At 52.4% G+C, this 22,686-nt stretch overlaps 1 long non-coding RNA gene across 12 annotated transcripts in view; it reads left to right on the top strand.

The window, feature by feature from the left end:
- Positions 1–19,777, top strand: part of LOC109552094 (uncharacterized) — a 39,298-nt gene extending 19,521 nt beyond the window's left edge. For 4 of the 12 annotated variants that reach the window (XR_012324376.1, XR_004528945.2, XR_004528946.2 and 1 more), the window contains exons 3-4: positions 746–884; positions 1,793–14,638. This is a non-coding gene — a long non-coding RNA (uncharacterized lncRNA). Of the gene's footprint in view, positions 1–745; positions 885–1,792; positions 14,639–15,650; positions 16,273–18,366; positions 18,614–19,612 lie in introns of those variants that run through there. The other 8 variants (XR_012324372.1, XR_012324375.1, XR_012324370.1 and 5 more) reach the window with 8 other exon arrangements.
- Positions 19,778–22,686: the final 2,909 nt, after the last annotated feature.

Consider the following 22,686-nt stretch of genomic DNA (forward strand, 5'->3'; position numbering starts at 1 on the left):
CGCATCCCCTGCGTCGGCAGGCGGACTCTCAACCACTGCACCACCAGGGAAGCCCTGTGGCTCAGTCTTTAAATGTCCTTACTGGTGACAGATCTTTATCATTTGCTTCTCTGGAATCAGTCAAAAAACAATTTGTAGCTAATCATGGTTTTCTTGAGTGTTTTGTAAAATGGCTAGAAAGTCCATTTTAAAGCAGTCTTTGCAGAAATGGTTTAATCAAGAGAGGTACAGATGGGATAAGCGTATTTCCTCCTAAGGGGACTGTTCCGAAGGACAGCCCTTGTTTGTTCTTCCGTGTTTGTTTAGAGAAGCTAATCACAGGTATACACCCGTACTGTATTCTGTATAATCAAAGAATGTATTAGGATGTTGACGGCTGTATGCTAACTGCTTCCCCCTCCTCCTGCTATCATGACTTAATGCCTCTGAGGACAGTGCCCTTGCTTTTGCTGAGGGACAAGGGGAATAGAGGCGGGGCTGACCCAAGTGAAGAATTGGTACAATTATCCAGGGCAAAGGTTCGGATCGCCATCTACCCTCGAGAGTTGCCTAACTCTGCACTCCTTTCTGGACTAGCTCTGTGTTCGTTCTTCCAGGGGACTTGGCCAACTGGGCAGAGCCCTTTTTTAGGGGAGAGGGATTCATTTCTTAGCATGGTTCCCTGTCATTCGTGCAAAAATCAGCACAAGTTTAAGAGAGGGAAGCTGTGGGTTCGTGACTTATGTAAAAATGTTATTTTTCACAGAAGTGGAGGGGATGAGGTCAAAACGCACCCACACAGCAACCTGTTTCTAACAACGATCGGTTAACCTACACGAAGAACTCTCCAGTTGCAGAAGTTTCCTGGACGTTTGCTTTCCTGAGGAAAGACCTGGAAGAAGGGGGTGAGCCCTGGACTGGGGAGCCTGAGGGTCAGTCTCGGGAATACTTGCCCGCCTTGGGCGGTGGCCTCTCTGTCCTTTGGGAGAGGCTCCCGTCTCTGGTCTCGAGCCGGGTGTGTGTGGTGGTGTGGGTGTGATCACCGGGGCTGGGGGCACAGGGAGGGATGGCATGACCTCTAGGAGGCCCTAGTGCGGCAGAACGCTCAGCTCTCCTACTCCTTCGCTGACAGACCAAGCTGCAAATCAGGAATTTATTAGGAGCTGAGACTCATTTCCCACCCTTTACAGCCCTGACGACTCAGAGCCAGACTCTGGCAAGGGGCTTCCTCATGGTTTTAATTAGACAATTAATTTTTTATTGGGTCGTTTGATTTCCGGAGCCGATTCCACTCTCCCTCTTGTCCTCCACCTGCCTCCCAGCTGTGAAGAGCCAAGGGGAAGCCGGGGGATTCGGGGAGGGTGCAGAGGAAAAATCCGCTGTCTGCCCTGCGCTGATCTGGGAGTCAGTGAGTGGGGAGGGGGTGGGAATCCCTCTGCCCCCCTCAGCTGGTCCAGCACCAGAGATAGAGTCCAGAGCTCAGCCCTGGGCTTGCGGGGCTGCACAAAGGCATTCCTAGCTACTCCCCCAAGCTGTTGGGCTAATTAGTAACATGGGGTGGGAGCGGGGGTAGGGAACTGTGCCCAAAATACCTTAGCAGCATTTCTGCGGTTAATCCTGGCCGTGCTCGGAGACTGTTTACCCTCTACCCAGGGATTAGGAACCTGTTTGAGTTAGAAGGGCAGAGAGAGGCCAGGGCCTCTGTCCTCCACCTGCTTTTAGGAGCTGGGGCAGGGACCCTGAGCCAGCCGGAAAAAAAGGGAGAGAAACCTGTCTTTAATCTATCTCCCTTATTGATTTCCCTGCCGCCCAGCTGCTGGCCTGCTTTTGAATCTCGATCCTCTCCCCTCCTGCCTCACCCGTGGACGCTGCCCTCGTCGTCAAGTAACAAGCTGGATTCGAAAGGTGGGGAGGAAGGAAGGAGGAGGATGTGGTGGTTTAGCAGTGGGGATGAGCCCGGGTGTAGAAGGGTCCCCTGAAGGTCATAAATGTTCTCTTGGAGGGTGGGGAGTCCCCGCCCAAGATTCCCGATCATCTCCAATCCTCCAACCCAGAAGGAAGAGAAGGCTAGACTCAAGGAAGAATTTACTCATTTTCAGTAGCGGAAACAAGCAGCTCCTCCTTCAGAGCTCTGAGATAGGGCAAGGCCAATTTCTATTGACAGCAACGTTGCTCAGAGGCCTTGAAATGGAATTGCGGGGAGTGAGGGGACTGTTTCCTCAGGTGCCCTGTTGGTGGGGACATTGTCACTTGTTGTCCTGGCACAAGGACTCCCGAAAGTGTGCAGTCACGCGCGCTGACCTAGCCACTCAGAGCCTAACTGACAAACGTCTGCAGACACAGGAGTGTGCTCCGAGGAGCCTCTGGGGACAGGGCTCTGGGGTCCTCGTGGGTGGAACAAGCCCCCCCGAAGAACAAGCCAGGACACCATTCAAAGAGGGAGCTCTGGGGACCCTCCCCGCCGTCCACCACCTCCTCTCTCATGAGCAAACCCCAGCGTTACGGCACGTTGCATCCACCCAGCACCACCCCTCACTGGCCGGGAGAACACAGACTTCCCTTGGGGCCCAGGACTGGAAGAAATAGGAGTGCATATTTATACTGGGTTGTGAGGGACACAAAGATAAAAGGACCCAGAGATCAAAGAGCCTCCAGAAGCTCGGTGTGCAGACCTCTGGGTCTAGGATTTGTTCTGTAAACAGATTTCCTTCTCCTTTGGGGAAAACTCACATGGAGGGATCCCTCCCTTAGGGCTTGTGGTGGTTCCACGCTGGGAGCAAGGGGACAGCCTGAGGTGGGCCTCGTTGGGACACAGGCCTGCCTCCTGCTGGGGCACATCTCTGACTGCCCAAGCCCTGCAGAACTCCACAGAAGAAAGGGACAGGAAAGTTGTGTACATGCCGCGGTGGGTGAAAGGCAGAACGAGCCCAGATCATCCATTGACGTTTGTGCTTCCATGTGGCTCCCAGGTCGAGAGGGTTCAGACCTTCCACGACTCAGGGCGCTGGGTTAAGGAGGGTGCGTGGAGATCCTGAGCTGGGCACTTCCGGGCCACGGAGAACAAAGGAGCCGGGGTACAGGCAAACCTCCATCAGAGAGGTCGTGTGTGTGTGTGTGTGTGTGTGTGTGTGTGTGTGTGTGTGCGTGCCTGTGGGTCAGCATCCATCCGTAGGGAGCGGGGAGGGAAAGAAATGGTGAAGAGAATAGGAGAAAGAGAAGAAATAAAAATGAAGGCACTGAAACAGAGAGAGCAAGCTAACAGACCCACACAAAGAGAGGCAGAGAAACACTGCAGGAGCCTGGGGACCAGGCAGCAGGAGGCGGGGAGGGGAGAGCCTCGGGAGGGTCAGCAGCGAAAACAATCGGCCCCGCTTCTGCCCGGGAAGGTGGGCAGGAAGGCAGGGAGGGGAATGGGTAGCAGAGAAAGCCCCCCCCTTGCCGGGCAGGGCAGAGGAGCTGGAACCCGAGTCTCCCAGCTCCCAAGCAATCAGCCTTCTCCCCCTGCCCTCGCCCTGAGCCCAGAGCTGAGATTGACGGGACTGCAGCTTCTCTGGGTCTGGGTGGATTTGAATAATTAAGTCATCTGGATTCTTATGATTTACCATTTTCAGTGATAAATAGACAGTGCCCAAGCCAGCCAGTTGGCAAAACTCTGGCTGCTAGTTATAATTTGTCAAGCTGCCAGTAGATTCATGTTTCATGCTAATGGAGAGAGACTCATTGACTGGGGGAGGCGGTGACCCGGTCAGCTCTTTCCTCAGGCACCCCAGAGGTCGAGAGGTCGGGGGGAGAAAGGCCGGGCCGGTATGGATTTGCTGTAAGGGTCAGTGTAATTTTATAATAACTCAGCGGGTACACACGCTCTCGAATACACAGAGAGTCATGTATGCGGAGATATGTTCAGATCTGTGCACCTCCCCCGCCCATGCACCTGCTCCAGTGCAGGCGTCTGGGCCCAGTGCACACAAGCCTGGTGCTGAAACACTTGTCCAGCCCCTCTCAGCTCACTTGCACATGCACACCCTGCTGTCCCCTTCAGGCATGTGATTACACCAAGGCAAACCTGCAGACCTGCTCAGACACCCAGAGAAACATATCTCCCCTCACCGACAGTGCACACCTCAAAGATGGGAAGATACCTCTGGGGGACCCCTCTGACCACCACCCCAACCCCTTTATTTCAGGGCTTTCGTGTCTGCCGTTCCCACTGCACAACTCTTGCTCCCTTTCTAACAGTCTTCCAGTGGGGGAGACAAATGAGCCCTGGGGCCGTCCTATTTTCCAACCGGCGGGGTCTGGGTAGCCGGAGTTGGGAAAGCACGGGCTCGGAGACGGAGCATATGGAAGGCGGCAATCAAAATCCAAACTTTCTTTTCCATCAGTTCATTTATTTATGTATTTGTCCACATGCACTAAAGCCTCACGGTGGCAAGAATCTCATGACTGACCGTCATGAGAAACAGAGGTAGGGACAATGCTTCGCACATAGTAGGTACTAAATAAACATCCGTGGCAGGAACAGCGGCAGCCACTGATGGATTTCTTGACAGAACAAACTACTCATTTCCCTTCTCTTCCTCCGCCTCAACAAACCTTTATCACCAGAGAAGGCCAGAGAAGAGGTGTGGGTCTGGGTGAAGCCCTCCTATTCCTTGACTTGAGAAATCTGGGCCTTTGGCGTGATAAAAAAATGCTAATTTTATACCAACAGAAGCCATCCGGTCTCAATTTTGACCCCCAAATGTCCTTAAAATGGATCAATGAGCAAGGGAGGACTGAGGAAGGAGCATCTGTGCTCCCTCCTGCCCAGAAGAGAATGTGAATTTGCTTTGAGTGAGTAGCTTGTGAGCAGGGCCAGAAGCCACAGCTCATTACCGTCGACGGCTTTAAGGTTTGGCGGGGGCGTGCGGAAGGATCAGGGGCCCGAGGAGAAACATTGCCTTTCCCTGTCCCCCAAAGCCCCTAAAGGAGAGAGAAAAACACAATAGCAAGCCGAACAGAGCAGAGACCGAGGCAGCAAGGAGAACACCCAAAGACAGAAGCTGCTTCCAGCGTCAGGCTCAGGCTCGAGGATGCGGTCGCAGCTGTTGGCTCTGCCCGTGGAGATTCAAGATTCCGGATCCTGCGAAGTGAATTGGGTTCCCTCCTTCCCAGCGGGGCCAGGCTGGGGTCAAGGTGGCTGCTCTGGGCAGACAGTCTGGAACCCCTCCACCAAGGCCTGGAATAAGAGGCCTCCCTTCTTTGCCGAGCAGAGGTGGATGGCGGCGGCAGGCCCGGCTAATCAGAGGCATTCCTTGGAGAGACGGCCAAGAGCCAGAATCGACCAGCTTCTCCATTCAAGGGAAAGAGGACCCCTAAATGCATCGGGAATAGGGAAACAGGCTTTGCTTATTTAATAGTTTGAGGCTCTGACCTGGTTTCACTGACATCATCCCACCTGCACCAAGGTGAGCTCCTGCAGGCCCTCACTCACCCCGGGAGAGCAACAGCCTTGGGGGCACCAGCAACTCCACCCCTATGGGCAGGGGCAGGCCGACTGTGGCCTGCAGATGGGTGAGGTGGGGAAGGATTTTCTGGGGCAAGCCACGGGGACGTGAGGGCAGTAATCATGATTGCTACAGAAAATGTGTCGCTTCATCCCGCAGTTGATCAGCAAAGCTTCCTCCCCATTTTGCCTCTCATCTTCCGTTCCTAATATTTGCATCCAGGTAATGAACTCCTGAGGTCAGGGCACATGTTACCTTGTCTGAAGGTCTCAGAGCAAAGCCTCTGAGTACGAAGACAGTACAAGAGCCCCAGCCTGGACTAGATGAAGAGGGAGAGAGAAAGAAAAGGAAAAACAGGAAGAAGGAAGGAAGGGAGCAAGTGGGTGGGGGGGGGGGGTGTGGAGAGAGATAAAAGAAGGAAAGGAGCTTGAGAACGGGGAGGAAAGCTAACAGAGCGATGCTAAAGTTGGCCGGTGGTTTGAGGGTTGAATCCTCAAGGCTTATGCTGCCCTTGGAAGATGTGCTGACCTTAGCGACCTGCCCCATCCCACTTTGGGGAAACAAAGGAGCTATCTAATTGGCTTTAACTGGGTGGTTGCTGCTGGAGCACATGGACAGGGTGGGGGAGCACAGGCCCAAGAGGCTGCAGACACACAACCACCCCAAGTCAACCTCCTCTACAGGCTGAATCTGAAGCCATTTTGCCAATTAATCTCTGTGTGTGTGTGAGTTCTGTGAAATACACTGCAGACCGAAAGTCCGCTTGCCCCAGGAAGGCATGTCCTCGTTCTCTTTCAGCGTGCGATGCTTTCTTGGTTCTTCCAGCATCTGTAAACCTCACACCAAGCTCTTTATAGATTAATCCAACCCCTTCTGGCATAGAGAAATCCCTTGCCCTGGAAGGTAGCTTTCTGGGGCAGGGATGGAGATAAGTATGGCAAAGAAGGAAGATTTTTCTTCTCACCAAGGAAGAAAATGAAGATGTCCTTCCCAGAACGCACCAGGCCTTATCATCACCCCTCTCTCACCTGCACACACACAGGCAGGCTAACCAAAGTGCCAGAAGAACCCTCCAGTGCAAAGGGTTCATTTGACACAGAGAACAAACTGAGGCCCAAGGTCACAGAGCCAGAGCACGGCAGAGCAAAGCGGCCCAGGCTGCAGACAGAGGAGGCAGGTCAGGAGACAGAGCCACGGTGGGTCCGCGACTCACCCCTCTCGAAACTGCTTCTTCTGCTTCCAGCACTGCTTTGGGAGCCAGATGTTGACCTGCAGAGCCTCAAGGCCAGCCCCAGGCAGGTGCGGCTGCACGACGAACTCCTCCAGCTCTGTCAGCTACTTCGGAGAGAAGTGAGTCGCAAGAGGCTGGCCTCCGCTTCCACCCCTCCTGTGGCGCCCGCCTGCAGCCTGCCTGGGGTGGGCACTGGAACCTGGGAGGTCAGGGTCACGGCAGCCAGGATACCTGGGAGCCCCCGCCTCAGCCCCACTGGGCCTCTCCCCGCTCACCCTCCTCTCCGCGCCTTTCCTGCCGCTGTTCCTCCCGTCTAGACCCCCTTTCTGTTAACCCAGTTCCCCCTTCTTTCCTTTCTGTGTATTTCTCATTTTTCCTTCCTTCGTTTGCCTTCTTCCTGCCCTCCCTCCACTTTTTTCTCCTCTCTTCCTTCTTTCATTTTTTCCTAGCTTTCCTCCTTTCCTACCCGTCTCTCTTTCTCCCATTCATTTCTCTTTTATTTTTTTTAAAACTTCTTTCTTTTCCTTCCCTTTTCTTTTACTTTCTAGCTCCTTTCATTCATTTGCTTTTCTTTTCCTTCCTTCCTTTCTTTCCTTTTTTCTTTCTTTCATTTCTCCTTTCTTTCCTTTTCATTTTTCCTTTCTTTCTTTTCTCTCTCTTTCCTTCTCTTCTCTCATACAACAAACTAATCTTGCTTCTTCATTCCGTCCTTTATCAGCATTCCTTCATTTCATCTCCCTCCCCTGCTCTCTCCCGAGTTCCCTCCGCTGCCCCCAGTATTGGGGCTTTCTCGAATTTTCTCTTCCCTCACCAGTTGTTTCTCTTTGTTGTTCTCAACTTTTCCAGTCCTTTGTGCTGTTTCCTCGACCTCCTTTCCATCGTCCATTGTTTCTAAATCCTCTCTCTGCAACAAGCATAAGGCATAAAAGTGCCCCCTCCCCAGGGTGGGGCTTCCGTCCTGTGCCGGCCTAGCCACCCTTCATGCCATTCCTTCTCAACTTCCCTCAATGTGGGGTTCAATTTCAAGGGCCCAGGAATGGGGCTGTTCCCTGCTAGCTGAGAAGTCAGGGCTAGGTCCACAGCTCCCCACTACAGGCTTAGGGGACACCTGCCAAACTGTTGTCACTCCATCAATCCTAGTAAAAGAGAAAGGGGAAGAGAGGAAAAGAGGAAAAGAGAGACAGCTCCACAGACTGTGTGTGCGTGGTGTTGGGGAGGAAGGGGCAAGACGGACTGGATTCATCAAAGAGGGAGGGGGCAAAGTCCAGAACCAGGCACCTTCTCTTAGTGCACCCAGAGCTGGGGGCAGCCTGCAAAAGAAACCCCAGTCGGCTCTCGTGTTAATTTTGGGATTGGGCAGGATGAGACCTTCCATCCAACTCCTCTGGGCTGGAGAGGTGCGCAGGGCCTCGGGATGGGAGGAGAGAAAAGGGCTTATATTTGAGTATCAGTTGCCTTTACATCTGCCCCTCGACACATCCCTGCCGAGGCCCCCGCCCTGGAGACCTCCGAGTCCCTAGGCAGTGCCCCCTGCGGCCCTCCTGGACCTCTCAGCTAGGCGGGCCTAGTTCCAGGGCGCCCTCGGGAGCAGTGCCAGGGCAGCCCCTGGATTACTCACAGCAAAACCTCAGGCGCAGTGAAAACAAAGGCCTGGGAGGATTGGCCGCTCTTGACCAAAAGATGTGGGCCAAGTAGAGGCCAGAGACACCACTTGCTCGACATGGGAATTTTCTCTCCTGGATCCATGGTCCCTCCCGGCCCTTTCCAAGAAGCCGTCCAAATGCTGCAGCTGCCTCCTGCCTGGCTCCTCAGGCCAGACCTGCAAACCTCAGGCTCCACGGAGACCCTCCGCCCAGGCTGGGCCTCCCTTTCCGGGGCTCCAGAGTTCCCTTGGCCCTGCCAGTGCACCTGCCGCGGCCTCGGCCCTCGCCCGCTTTCCCAGACCCCGCAGGCCAGCCCCCGTCCCCGCCTTGGACTGCCCACTCCCGCAACTCTCCACCCGGGGTCCCCAAGTTCAGTCGCGCCCTCTGAACCAACGCTCTTTGACTCCCTTTTGAAGAGCCTCCTCCATCCCTTCCTCCCGGGACTTCTCTTGGGACGGGGGCGGGGGGCAATGCCAGACCCGGGAAGCGGGTAGGGGGCTCTTTTCCTGGCCCTACTGCGGGAGCTGCAGAAAGTTGGAAGGTGGTTGCGCTGGGGCCGGGGAGGAGCCCTCCCTGGATTCCATCTTAGGGCAATGGGTCTCTGAGTCAAATTGGAATTAAAAGGAGAAGAAAAAGAAGAAGAAATTCATGTCACTCCTAACTTAAAATCAGCAAAAGGTCCCGGGGCAGCAGGGGCCCCAGGAGGTCCCGGGCTGAGGCTCTGGGGCGATACCCCGCCCCCACCGCGGCAGAGTCGACAACTACTATTTTCGGCTAGTACGTCTCTCGCTTTCCTGGGAAAGCCCTTTGGGGATCTCCAAGCGTCTCTAAGAGCTTGCTGGATGCGCAGATTTGGGACGTGCCCGGGTTTTTCCTACATCCGTAATCAGCCCTGATTGGGAAACAAACTCATCCTTCCTTTAGTCTAAGAAGCAGGGGGCCCTCCCCCTCACTTTAAACCTCAGAACCCCAACTCTGCTCCCTTCTCCGTCTCTCTTCGATAAACTTTTCTGAAGTTCCCGCAAGTTGCGTTTGGGGAAAGAAGTGATCACCCTCAGACGCTATGGGTCTCCAGGCCCCCAGTTTCTCCCATCCTCTCTAGTTTCAGAAGCAACACTCCTCGTCCCTCTGCCAGCTGCCACCTTAGTCCCCAAACTCGGGGGAGGAAAGCTGCTCTGGTCCCACTCCTCTGATCAGTGGGGATTAGTATCTGCCAGCAGGGGAGCCGGGATGGAGTAAGGAGAGACAGAGATGGGGAAAGGCAGATTGCTTTCAGGCTACAGCTCACCCCTCCCGGACCCAGCTCACCTGCTCCAGACGGGTTCCTCTTGATTTTTATCCACTCAAAAGTTTGTCCTTCTCTCAAACTGTCTCAGGAGGTGCGCAAACTCGGCCGTCGGGGTAGGGTGGGCACCCCTGAGAGCGCAGGCGCCTGATTCAGAGCGAGCCCCGGGGAAGCGGTACTCGCGTGCATCTTTCCCCAACGTGGGGGCCCAAGCAGTGATCCGGAGGCAGGACACTCAGGCACCCGGGGTACTGGGTCAGGCTGCCAGCCCGGGACTGCCCGGGGCAGATTGGGCGCTATAGAGGGAGAAGCCAGCGGGACCGGGCAGGCTCGGGGAACTGGAAGGAGAGGACCCTGGGTGCCTGGCGACGTCTCTCGCTTCCTCCAGTTTGCGCCCTCCCGGGTGTGTCCCAACCCACAACATTCCCTCAACCCGTTCTGGGGCGACACTCACGGCCCGGACTAGGCAGAGAGGGAGGGTGAGGGGACGAAGTGACCCCTGTCCTTAGCCCCTCCCCAGCGCCCGCGCCACTGCTCCCCGCCCCCGCTTCCCTGCCCAGAGCCAAGGGACAGACAGAGAATTGCAACTAGAAATTCGATCGATTGGTACGAGGGACCACGTGGTCCGGGGTTGGCCAATGACCAGGCCGCCCGGGATGAGCTAATAATGGAAGCAATTTGTAACTTTCAGTGGCTCTCTAGGCCTGGGTACCGGAGGGAGGGAGGCGGGCGGAGGTGGAGAAATGGGTGACCCCCAGTCCTTCCACCCTCCTCATTCGTTCAGAGCAGCGGGATCCCCGAATCCTCCTTTCCCCCAACACGCATGCACTCGCAGAGTCCCGCACCCACTTCTGTCCGGCAGCCGCTGCTCCAGAGCAAGGTAAGCGGGTCCTCCATCCCTCAAACACCCCCAGCCCCATCCTTTCTGGCACCTGCAAAAAACGTCCCTCTTCTTGCCCCATTAGACAATTTAAATCCGGTTTTGTTTTTCTCTTAGTTGAAAAAATATAATCCTTTTGTATTTTTTCGTATCATTTCAGATTTGTGGAAAGATTAAGTTCAGATTAATATACTTTACTTGGAGGGTTAGTGGTACTTTTGGGATCAATTTTATATTCTGTTCTTTTGGAGAGGAGCATTCTACTTAAGGAGAGTTTGCAGATGAGTTACACCCTCTGTTTTTGCAAGTTTCACTTTTCTGATGATGTTAAGTTCGTGCCTTTCTCCATCCCATCTTCCAATTTCAATATTTACAAATAATAAGTTAACATATTTCAAGTTTATTCGTTTGTTTTTTTCCTCCGTCACTAGTTGTTCAGCTGTTACTGAATCGACACGATTTTGTTTTTTCTCCTGGTGTGGACCAAGCCTTAGTTTTGTGTTGATTTCTCTTTTTGTTTTGTAAATGAATTTGTTGTTTGGGAAACTATGGGAGTGTGAATGAGGTCTCTTTTGACTCATTCGATCCCTCCTATTTTAAAGAACAATTGAAGTGTTGTATACATTGTTTTCAATTTTTGTTGATGTTAATCTTTCAATTTTGATGTATTTTACCTCCTTTTAAAACCTGACCTGTTCTTTAAATTTAATCTTTTGTGTATGTTAAACCATCTTTAAAGTTTTAATTTTATAAACTTCACCATTTTGTACATTTCCTTAGCCTTGTTCAGCCCCCTTTGCCCTCCTGCATCCTCCATCTCAGACCTCCCACCCCTAGTTTCCACAGTTCCCAGCTTCAAATTCGATTCACCCATCCAGGCAAGGTGGGACGCCTGGGAAGAAGAAAATGTCCTACTTGGGTCACAGCTTACACTCGAGGTTCTGGTTCTGGGCACCTCTAGTCCGACTCCCCAAGCCAGCAAATTCAGGGAAAGCAGAATTTCTGTTTGACTTTTTAGTTTGGGACCAAGCTCTTTCTCCTTGGCTCTATTCTGGGGAAGTCTTTGGTATACAGAGTTGAATTTTTAGTTCTCATCTTGTCCCTGAATTCTAAGAAAAGTACCAGCAGATATTTTTTGCTCCCTTAAATGTAAGCTGCTGGCTCGGGGTCAGCCTGTTGGGACTCTTGCCTCCTGGGAGAGGATTCCCAGAAGGGAGACACAATGTTTAGTCCCCTCTTTTATTTCTAATTAAGGTGGAGGTGGCAGGGGTTGGGGGACCCCATTTTGATCTCCAGCTCTGGCTTTGAACGGACACAAAGAAGGAGAGAGAGCTGGCCTAGGGACTAGATCACTTTGGGTCAGTGGGATCCGGTTTAGGAGAGTTTGCGGTAAACCCCAGCTCTGAGGACATTCTAGCGACACTGTGAAGTAAATCATCAAAATGGTGTGATGTGGTTTCAGCCCATTCAGATTCATCGCAGGTACAAAACTCAAATGATGAGAGAAATCTGTTTCCCAAAGATCCGCCTCTGCTGACTTTGTCCGTTCCTCTGAGGGAAACAGCCGAACTCGGCAGAAGTAACACTGCCACGGCTCCTCCCCGCTTGGTCCCCAGCTCCGTCGTCACATTGACATTCTGGGCACATTCGGCCCAGCCCCCGTACCCGCTTCTCCCAAGTATGAATCTAAATTACTATTAATAAGGGGCTGCTCCAAGTTAATTGGCATTCAAAGAATTCATTTCAATTTGTTAATATTAAATGAACGCTCTGCACTTTAGCTCCCTTCTTCGCCCTGGATTCCCAGATGAGTGATGGGAAGTGGGGGCGGGGGAGGAGGAAGAGGAAGGTTTTATTTCTGATTCTGGCACAGCCGCTGCTGTGCCTCCTGGGGTGGGCGGGGCCGTGAGATCCAGGTGCAGCGGGGGGGCCTGAAGGGGGACTGGCTGATGGTCTTTTTAGGTGAAATTCATCTGATCCCGCTGGAGCTGTCGGGGGAGGGCAGAGGGGAGCTGCAACTCTTGCAAGTGAGCGTCTCATTCTTATATCCAGAAGAGTCAGTTGAGGCTCTGAGAGCTTAATCCCCACTTCAGGTCACACATCTGGTAGTTGGGTCTGCGTGGCACCAAAACCATACCTGGGCGGCCTGCAAGGCACAGCTCTCCAGCCCGGTCTCACCTTCCCTTCCTATAGTTCTGGCCGTCCTGCTCCCCCTTATTTGTGGTCACGCCTAGTGACTGGGAACAGGGGTTAGAGAATGAGGTGCGACTGAGAGAGAGAGAGTGGCAGGGGGGCAGTGGCAACAGAAACTTTTCTCACATCCTTGTGAAGAAAGTGGATAGAAGGGTAATCTCTCTGGAGGAAGCCTGCTATCGCTTTCCTGGGGCTCTGATCTCGGGGTGGATGGTGGGACCGCATTGGGAATCACTGTTTTCTGAACTGTGGACTCTAGTTCTCCTCCTCTGGGAGGGGAAGAAGAAGAGGGCGGCTCGGCTGGGGGGTTTGAGCCCTGGATTAAAACTGCTATAGTTGTCCACTTAATCCTTCTCTCCTTGTTCTGTGAGGGTAGAGAACCTCCGAGCTGGACAATCCATCTCCCGGCTGCCAGGTGTGGCCAGAGGGGAATGTGAGCCGAGTAATGTCATCAGAGCCTTGAGACATTGGGTAAGTTCTCCTTTTCATGAGCTGGACCGGATGTGCGTGAGACTGAGCTTTGACCATGCAGTTGAGGAGAAATCCCTAAGAGAGGGCAGAGCAAGAGTAGAACAGGAACCCAAGTTCCTGGTGGACCAGGTGGAACAGAGCCACCTGCTGTCTGGGACTGCTCCCTTCCAGACCGTTGTGTGACAAATAAACTTGTTTTCTATATGTGGTTGTGTTTGGGGCCCTTTTTTTTTTTGCGATACGTGGGCCTCTCGCTGTTGTGGCCTCTCCCGTTGGCGGAGCACAGGCTCCGGACTCGCAGGCTCAGCGGCCATGGCTCACGGGCCCAGCCGCTCCGCGTCATGTGGGATCTTCCCGGACCGGGGCACGAACCCGTGTCCCCTGCATCGGCAGGCGGACTCTCAACCACTGTGCCACCAGGGAAGCCCGGGGCCCTTTTTTTAATAGCAGTTTTGCGATCATCCTTCCTAATATACCTTCCCACCTGAGGACAGAGATGAAGGGGACCTTGGAGATATCCTATGCTTGGCCAAGTCCCTTCATGTCACCACAGGGGCCTGGGTATCTCCCATCCCCACCCTCACTTCAACCTAAGGACCTCAGCAGGACACTCATGTTAGATGTTGGGTTGCTACATAAGGTTTTATTTGAAGAAAGGACCCTGTGGTTAAAACCAGTTTGAAAACCCCTGAAAGTTCAATCCCCTCCCCTGTTTTTTAAATTACAGCCAAGGCCCAGAGAGAGGCAGTGACTTGCTTAAGGTCACACAGTTTTTCTGTCCCTTTCTGAATCCCATATGGGGTTCTCTAACCACCATATCAGCTGCCTCAACAAATCACAAGGACAGAAAGAACCCAAACCAGGCAGGGGGCCTGTGTCTCCTCCAAAAAAGCTCTGGAATAGCCAGGCCATGTTTCCCTGATTTCCCCTGGGTCCCTCCAGTTGGATGTCTGCCTTGGAGACCCGCCTCCCTGGGCCTGGAAACTACCGGGCTGCACCTTTGCTCCAGCCGCCTCCTCACCCAGATGGTCAAATATGCAAAGCAGAGCTGGGGCCAGAGCCTAGCTCCCTGCCTCCCTCTAGTCTTTCCACATTTGTATCTCCCTCCTCCCCCCATCCAGCCCCTTCCTAGTAGCCCACCAGGGAGGAGAAGGGGGAAAACTGTCATAAATTTCCCCTATTTATACAAGAAGACAGAATGTTTCTCATGCCAGAAAAAACACAGAGAGGGAGCTGTCAGGGGAGAAGGGACCCAGCCCCATACCTCTGGGGCCAATTTATCTTCCTGAGTCATGGCTTGGGGGCTACCCTAACACTGCCTGTGTGACTTGCAGGCTTTGGCTTGGGGGGCAGCCAGGACAGACTGTGCCTGGGCTTTGTTTGGTCTTCCTGCTCCGTCTCAACTGCTCCGTCTCCGTTTCTCTCTCTCTCTCTCTCTCTCTTTTTAAAAACAAGTTTCTTGAGATATAATTCACATACTGTACAATTCACCACTGAAGTGTACCATTCAGTGGTTTCAGTATAGTCACAGATATGTGCAACTATCACCACAGTCCATTCTGGAACATTTTCATCACCCGTGAAAGAAATCTTATAGCCTTTAGTTACCACCCCCTTGTACTCCTCCATACCCTTGCCGGCCCTAAGCAAACACTGATCTGCGCTCTATTCCTATAGATTTCTCTCTTCTGGACTTTCACATCAAGGGAATCATATACTGTGTGGTCTTTTGTGGCTGGCTTTCACTTAGCTTAATATTTTCAAGGTTCATCCGTGTTGTAGTATGTATCAGTGCTTCATTTTTTTTTTTTTTTTTTTTTTTTTGCCGTACGCGGGCCTCTCACCGCTGTGGCCTCTCCCGTTGCGGAGCACAGGCTTTGGACGCGCAAGCTCAGCGGCCATGGCTCACGGGCCCAGCCGCTCCGCGGCATGTGAGATCTTCCCGGACCGGGGCACGAACCCGTGTCCCCTGCATCGGCAGGCGGACCCTCAACCACTGCGCTACCAGGGAAGCCCGCTTCATTCTTTTTTGTGGTTGAATAATATTCCATTGTACTTTTGTTTACCCACTCTTCCATTGATGGATGTTCGGGTTCTTTCTACCTTTGGGATATTATGATTCTCCCCTAACTCTTATGTCTCTAGACAGCCTGGATCACATAGAATGAGGTCTGTGGGCAAGAATGGATGTGTCTTAGATGAATGGATAAAGAAGATGTGGTGTGTGTGTGGGTGTGTGTGTGTGTGTGTGTGTGTGTGTGTGTGCGTGTATGAATATTACTCAGCCATAGAAAAGAATGAAATAATGCCATTTACAGTAACATGGATGGACCTAGATATTATCATACTAAGTAAGTCAAAGAAAGACAAATATCATATGATATCGCTTATATGTGAAATCTAATACAAATGAACTTTTTTTTTTTTCTTTTGTGGTACGCGCGCCTCTCACTGCTGTGGCCTCTCCCGTTGCGGAGCACAGGCTCCGGATGCGCAGGCTCAGCGGCCATGGCTCACGGGCCCAGCCGCTCCGCGGCATGTGGGATCTTCCCGGACCGGGGCACGAACCCGCGTCCCCTGCGTCGGCAGGCGGACTCTCAACCACTGCGCCACCAGGGAAGCCCCCAAATGAACTTATTTACAAAACAAACGGATTCACAGACAGAAAACAAATTTATGGTTACCGAAGGGAAAAGGGGAGGGGATAATTAGGGGGTTGGGATTAGCAGATATACACTACTATGTATAAAATAAACAACAAAGTCCTACTGTATAGCACAGGGAACTATATTCAATATCTTGTAATAACCTCTAATGTAAAAGAATCTGAAAAAGTATGTATATGTATATATACATATATTTGTATGTGTATATATATAACCTAATCACTTTGCTGTATACCTGAAACTAACACAACTAACACAACATTGTAAATCAACTATACGCCAATAAAAAAAAAAACATGTGGAGGCATAAAAAAAGATATTAGTTTTATTGTTAATTATTGATAACAATAAAAATTGAAATTATTACTAAATAAAATAATAAATTACAAAATAAAACCTTTGGTTGTGCAAAAAAAAAAAAAAGAAGGATGGATGTGTCTTATATGTGGGAATACCCAATATCCATGAAAGCAGGGTCTAGGGAACATGCCTTCTTTTGTGTTAATTACACATAATAAGCTGGAATTTTCCTCCCTCTGTAAGTTACTGAGGGGGCGCTGCTCCTTCCATTCTCTCTTCATTCTTTTCTTGTTGCTGTGCTCCTCAGAGTTGGGGACTCAGAGCCTTCTCCAGGGGTTTCAGAGACACAGAGTAGATGAATGGATGTCTTCCCACTGGGGAAGCGGTTCCCTGAGTCTGGTCTCCAGCGATCCTCCAGTATTTCACAGTTGAAGGAAGGTCTGTGGAGGCTCCAAGGTCTGTGGGAGGTGTGATGGAGCCTAGAATGCAGGCCTCCTGCCCCCACCACCTCCTTGCCTGGTGCATCTCAGTGTCGCAGACAGGCTTTGAGCTCCACCCTCCGCTCACCTAGCAAGTATGCACAAAGCATCCAGGGAACCCAAGAGACACTGCCCCTTCCCTCATGAACCTTGCAGTTTTAGGGGTGAGAGTAAGATAAACACAAGTGAGCAAAATAACGGCAAGTTCTGCAAACATTTGCTGAATGAATGAATGAACAAATGATGTACCTATTATGTGCTCCATAAAGAAAATGTAAGCAAAGCAGAGCTGTCAATCACTTTTTCTGCCACCAGTTTTTCCAGTCTGGAAAGCAGCACTGCTTCTCCATCCCTCAGAGGGAATGGTGTGCGGACAACGAAAAGCATCAGCTAATAATATCTACCAAGTATTGGACTAGCCATGTACCAAGGGAGTAATATATCTCACTGATTTTCTCTCGTTTTTTTGTTTGTTTGTTTGTTTGGTTTTGCCTTGTCGCTCGGCTCACAGAATCTTAGTTCCCCAACCAGGGATTGAACCCGGGCCACGGCAGTGAAAGCACCAAGTCCTAAGCACTGGACTGCCGAGTAATTCCCTTTCCCTCTTTGAATTAGGTATGATTATCCCCATTCTGAGGATGAGAAAAACTGACTCAAAGAGATGAAGTAACTGTTTGAAATCATGTTGGTAGCAGTAAGTGGCAGCACATTCGTACTGGACTCTGGGATGGATTTGTTTTTTATTCCCAGGTCTCCACGACAAAGACAGATACATTTCTTTCTGAGGCCCCAGCACCGAGGAGCTGGACACCCTCCCCTGTCCTGCCCTGGCTCGGCCCCTCTCCTCCCTTTGCCCAAAGGCAAAGTGGACTGAGGTGGAGTTGCCAGCTCCTCTCTGGAAGCTTGTGTCCACTGGCTATACCTGCCTCGTGGGTAGGAAGGGAAGGACCAGTTTTGCTTTCAAAAGCCTTATCCTTCCAGCCCATGCTGTGTGGGAGGGACCACAAGAGGCCTGGATGTTGTCAAGCAAAGGCTTGAACCAGCCAAAGAGACGATGATGTTGACAAGAAGGGGACCTCAGCAAGGCAGATAATTAGAAACTGACGACTGACAGCCCTTTGGCGTCCACCCGCCACCCCCCACCAACCCCTGCTCAATCAGGCACGTACACGAGCTTGACGACAAATAACAAACTTTAACATGTTTTAATTTTCACATGCATTTGTTCACTTCTCAGAGCAAACATAAGATGCATCCAAGGCTGGGCTTATTACAGAAAAAAAGTTTCTGAGACTAGAACCCAAGTGTCCTGCTCAATTTCATGTAATGAAATTTATGTAGGGCTGACTACGGACCATGTCCTCTGTTCACTATTTCATGACTATTAACTCATCTCTTTTCCACCACCATACGAACTAGGTATTGGTATTCTCCACGTACGTTTTTTAAGATGAGGAAACTGAGGCATAGTCATGAAGCATCTTACCCAAGGTCACACAGTCGGCAAATGGCAGGGCAGGGATTACGAAGCCATCCGCCCAGCCCCGGAGTCTGTGCGTCATCGCTCCGCCAGGTGGGCTTGGCGCAGTGACTATACTTGGGAAGTCGAGTGTGTTTTCCTGTCTGCCTCCCTCCCCTTCTCCTCAGTCTTTATGGCCCATTGGAAAAAGCAAGGCAGAGCTGTGGCTCCCAGGGTGACTATCCTTCAGCTGCCTCCTTGGCACCGTCATTCTCGCCTCCCGTCTCTTGCCAGGGGCTCCAGCCGGGAATACCACAGACGGTTTGCTATGGATGAAGACTCCTCTGGAGAAAGCTCACGGGAAGGCTGCTGTGAGAAATGAAGTCCCTTGCTGTTTCCCCGATTCCTTCATCAAGAGGAGCTAAATGAAGTCACTGCACATTTGAACGGGGGCCATTAAAGCGCAGCCTCTGACCAGTTCAGAGGCAGACGTGGGCTTGGACGGCCAGTGACTGAACGGCGGCGGCATGGAAAATCTGAGGTGCTGGATGGTTGAAATAAAGCTCCTGTGGGAGGGTTATGTGTGCCTCACTCAACAGTGCTCCCCGACGGGGGCCCAGGGTGTGCACCTGAGCTGTGAATAGGCTTGTTCATTGACCGGTTAGCCCCTTATTTATTCAGTAAGTTCTGATTATGTACTGAAGAGGCACCGTGCTAGGTGTATAGGATGGACAAGACAAAATCCCCACCCCACAGGGGCTACAGTCTGGAGAGGGGAGGCCGGAGCAAGATTACAGTGATCTGTACCAAGTGCTGAGTAGTCTCGTGTCGCCACTTGACATCACTACCCCCCACAGCTGCCCTCCTCCTGGCCTCTCCCTATGCTCAGTGTAGCCCCCTTCCCTCCAGCTTCTTTCTGCCTGGGTCCCATCTTCCTTCTGAGCTGGGTCGCTGCTGGGCTGCAGGCAGTGACAAAGGTGGCCATAAAACAGCAGAGTTAAGGCCTCAGTGTCCTAAGGGAATCCCAGGTGCAGCGGGCTGGGTGATGTGGTTCGCCTCCTCTGTTCTCTGGGCCACCCTGGCCCTGGAGGCTGCCCTGTGCAGACGGCATCACCTGGGCTCCCGACTTCCCATCTGTGCTCGGGCCTGGCCAGCACGGGTCCTGGCAGGGAGGGGAGAGAGGAGCCACGGTATTTGTCTCCCTGTCCCCTGCCCGCCTCCCTGCCACCGGCCTGCCTGCAGTCCTGGCAGGGGCTGTGGTTCCCCAATGGCCCCGGCTTTGCTGGGTGGCTGCTCTCCCCGACCCCAGTTTTGTCAGCACCATTTCAACCCTTTTGGTACCTCATCAACCCTGAATGGTTCCCTTAATTCCAACTATGCCTTGAAAATGGTCATGTCATTAAACTCTCTTCAGTGGAGCCCTTTTGAATGTGTCACGTGTTTGCTGTTGGGACCCTGACTGGCTCACCTGGGTGTAGGTGGGGGAGGGAGAGCAGGCAGGTTGGGGCCCCAGGTGAGCTTTATTCCTCCTCTTCTCCAGGGGCTCCCCGTTGGAAGAGAGAGGCTTTGGACCAAGGAATGGGGGACAACTCTCTACGGACGGTTTCCACTGAAGGATGCGGAATCACCGCCTGTAGCTCCCTGGAAAGCAGAATCAGGTGGTGCAGGTCAGGGAGATCAGCTCGGTGGTTTGTGACCCCCTAGAGGGGTGGGATAGGGAGGGTGGGAGGGAGGGAGACGCAAGACGGAGGAGATATGGGGGTATATGTATAGCTGATTCACTTTGTTATAAAGCAGAAACTAACACACCATTGTAAAGCAATTATACTCCAATAAAGATGTTAAAAAAAAACAAAAAAAAAGAGGTGGTGCAGAAGGGCTTTTTGTTGGGCCAAAGGGAAGGATATTACAACTGAGGACCGACGCTGTGGTGACCTCTGACAACACTTCCCAGCTCCTTCATCCCTCCAAGTGCCTGTCCTCATTTTACAGGTGAGAAGCTTGTGGCTCAGAGAGGGAAAGAGGGAGCAGAAAGGAGCTTCACCCCACCTCAGTTGCTCTGTCAATCAAAGAGAAGCCTCACTTTGTGATCAAGGGCTTGGCAGGGTAACAGACAAATCTCCGCTCAAGTGTCAGCATAGCGCTGGAATCTGCAGCCAGGCTAAGAATTTGAATCTCGGATCCACCTCTTACTAGCCGTGTGATCTTGGGCACGTTACTTGACCTCCCTGTGCCTCAGTTTCCCCAGCTATAAAAATGGGGCTGATAAAAACAACACTCCCAGAGAGGGTTGTGGAGACCGTGAAGTGATCTTATGGTTATGAGGTCCTTAGGAAGCGCAGGCACACAGTGTAACACTATGTGTAAGTGATTTAAAAATTGAGCCTTAAAGGATTGAAATACTGTAACTGCTATGACATGAGCGAGCCTCAGAAACGTGCTAAATGAGATAAACCAGATGTAGAAGCTAAAAAAAACAAGGAGCCTTAAGCTTTCTCTTTATGCTCTACCCCCCGCCCTCTTCTCATTGCATGCCTTCCCTGCCTTCTCCCCAAGGTCCTGAAAAAGGGTGAATGCCTACCAGGAGCCCATTGACAGGTCTGTTGATCCCCAAGCCCTCTGTGAGCATGATTTGCTCTGCCCTGCCCCCAGATGTCCCCATTTTGGAGACAGCCACAAGGACCAGACTCGGTTGGGTCATCCACGCCAGGTCCCTGCACCCAGTGGGATCAGCTTCTCTGCGTGCACAACGGCCTCTTCCCTCCAGCCCCCCTCAGCTTCCGGAGCGGCAGGGGGCCCGGGAGCTCTTGGTAACAGCACATTAAGCCCCTGTTTTGTGGGAACTTTAATTTAAACACAAATTAGAGAAGGCAAATGACTCTGGCAGCCAGATAAGCCATCCCTGGAGAGCAAGGAATAAGCCCAGAGAATCAGCTGAGGTAAGGCCTGAATTTAAACTCTGTAGATACTCAGAGGCCTGGCACAGGTGGAGGCTGGAGGTCCTCAGTGAGGAACCCTGGAAGCCCCACACCCCAGCTGCCCTCCTCTGGGCTCCATGCCAGCTGCCGTCTCCTCCATTCTCTATATTTCCTTTTTGCAAAATTCCAGCCCAACTCCTGATGCCATCACTCCCCGCTCCCACTCTACTGTTTTGGAGAACTCCATTCGTATATTTTGTTTCTCATCCTTCTCTGTAATCCACTATCTGAGAAAGTTCTGCTTGTTATCTAACCTCTATCTGCTCTGTTACAGTTGGAGGCTAATCTATCCTGTTTAGTGGTGGTTCAGGGGCTTCTATTCAGGAGGCAAATGTGGGGTAGCGGAAATAACCTGAATGCTAAAAGGCCTGTGTTTATTTCTCTGGGTCTAGTTTTCTCATCTGTACAAAGAGTGTGTAAGAGGGTCTCTAAGCCCCTGTGAGCTCCAATTTTTCACAGGAGAATTGGAGGACAAGAACACCCCAGGAAATCTCTATTGTTCTATAACCCAGGAATTTCCCACTGTTCTAGAAACGCTGTTGGATATTGGGGGTGGGGTGGGGATGGGGAGAGCAGTCAAGCCTGTCTATCCCTCTGTGGGCGGGGTCTCCGGGCTCTGCTTCCACCCCTCCGCATGCAACCCAGACCCAGGCCCAGGCCCGGGCCCAGGAGAGAGGCTGCCTTTCCAGTTCTGTCAAGGCCTGCTGAGCCCAGCTCTGTGGGGCTGTGGCGCTGAGATGTTGTCACCGTCCCCTGGGGTGGAAGTGACATATGTCCCCTCTGTCACAGCACCTGTGAGGGTGGCTGAGGGATGGCAACCCCCAAGAGGGCGGAGTTGTACCCTCTCCAGCTGACCTTGAGAAATCTTCTTATCCTGCTTTTCGGGGAGATTTAAAGTGAAGGCAGAGGAGGGACACCATCACAGCCCCAATGCCACCCCACCCCCGCCAAACGGGAAGCCGCTGTCTTTTGGAGAATGTAAAAGAGCACATCTTGGCTACAGCAAGAGGGAAGAGAGTCAGACCACAAGTAGAACTTTCAGGTTGGGTACTGGAGCAGACGGTGACCCCAAGAGGTCATCCAAAAGGGAAAACCCATGGCCCTTGGTCTCAGAGGGTGTCCGTGAGGCCTGGGTCGCTGGCAGGGGTGAGGACAATGACCCCACAGCCCGTGCCAGCCTGTGACTCAGGAGTCAGAAGGTCCCTGTGATCGGCAGAGAAGGACCTTGGCATTTTCTCTGGCCCAAGGCCCTTAGACAGAGGTGAGCAGCTGCCACTGGGGCCCGGGGCCCAGCTGCGTCCCCACCTTGCCCTCCTTCCCCCTCCCGTGTGTCTGGCTGCCCCTGGAGCCCCAGGCCTGTCCGCCATCTGGGCAGCTCAGAGGAGAGCCCACTGCCAAGGGAATGCCAGTGTTGATTTATAACCCATAACCTTGGCAGGCTCGGCTGTGTGCCCGGAACCTCCTTTGCTCGGGAAAGAGGCGCTCCTCTTAAAGGAGCAGTGCAGTGGAATGCGGGGAAGTCCAGGAGAAATGCTGAGGCAGACAGGGGGCTGGCGAGGACCGGTCCACCCCTCAGGACTCTGGGTGGCTGTCATTCCCTAGGAAAGCTTCTCCACCGACCGTCACGTCCCTCATC

This window comes from Tursiops truncatus, chromosome 11, assembly GCF_011762595.2.
Source record: "Tursiops truncatus isolate mTurTru1 chromosome 11, mTurTru1.mat.Y, whole genome shotgun sequence".
NCBI classification, from domain to species: Eukaryota; Metazoa; Chordata; class Mammalia; order Artiodactyla; family Delphinidae; genus Tursiops; species Tursiops truncatus.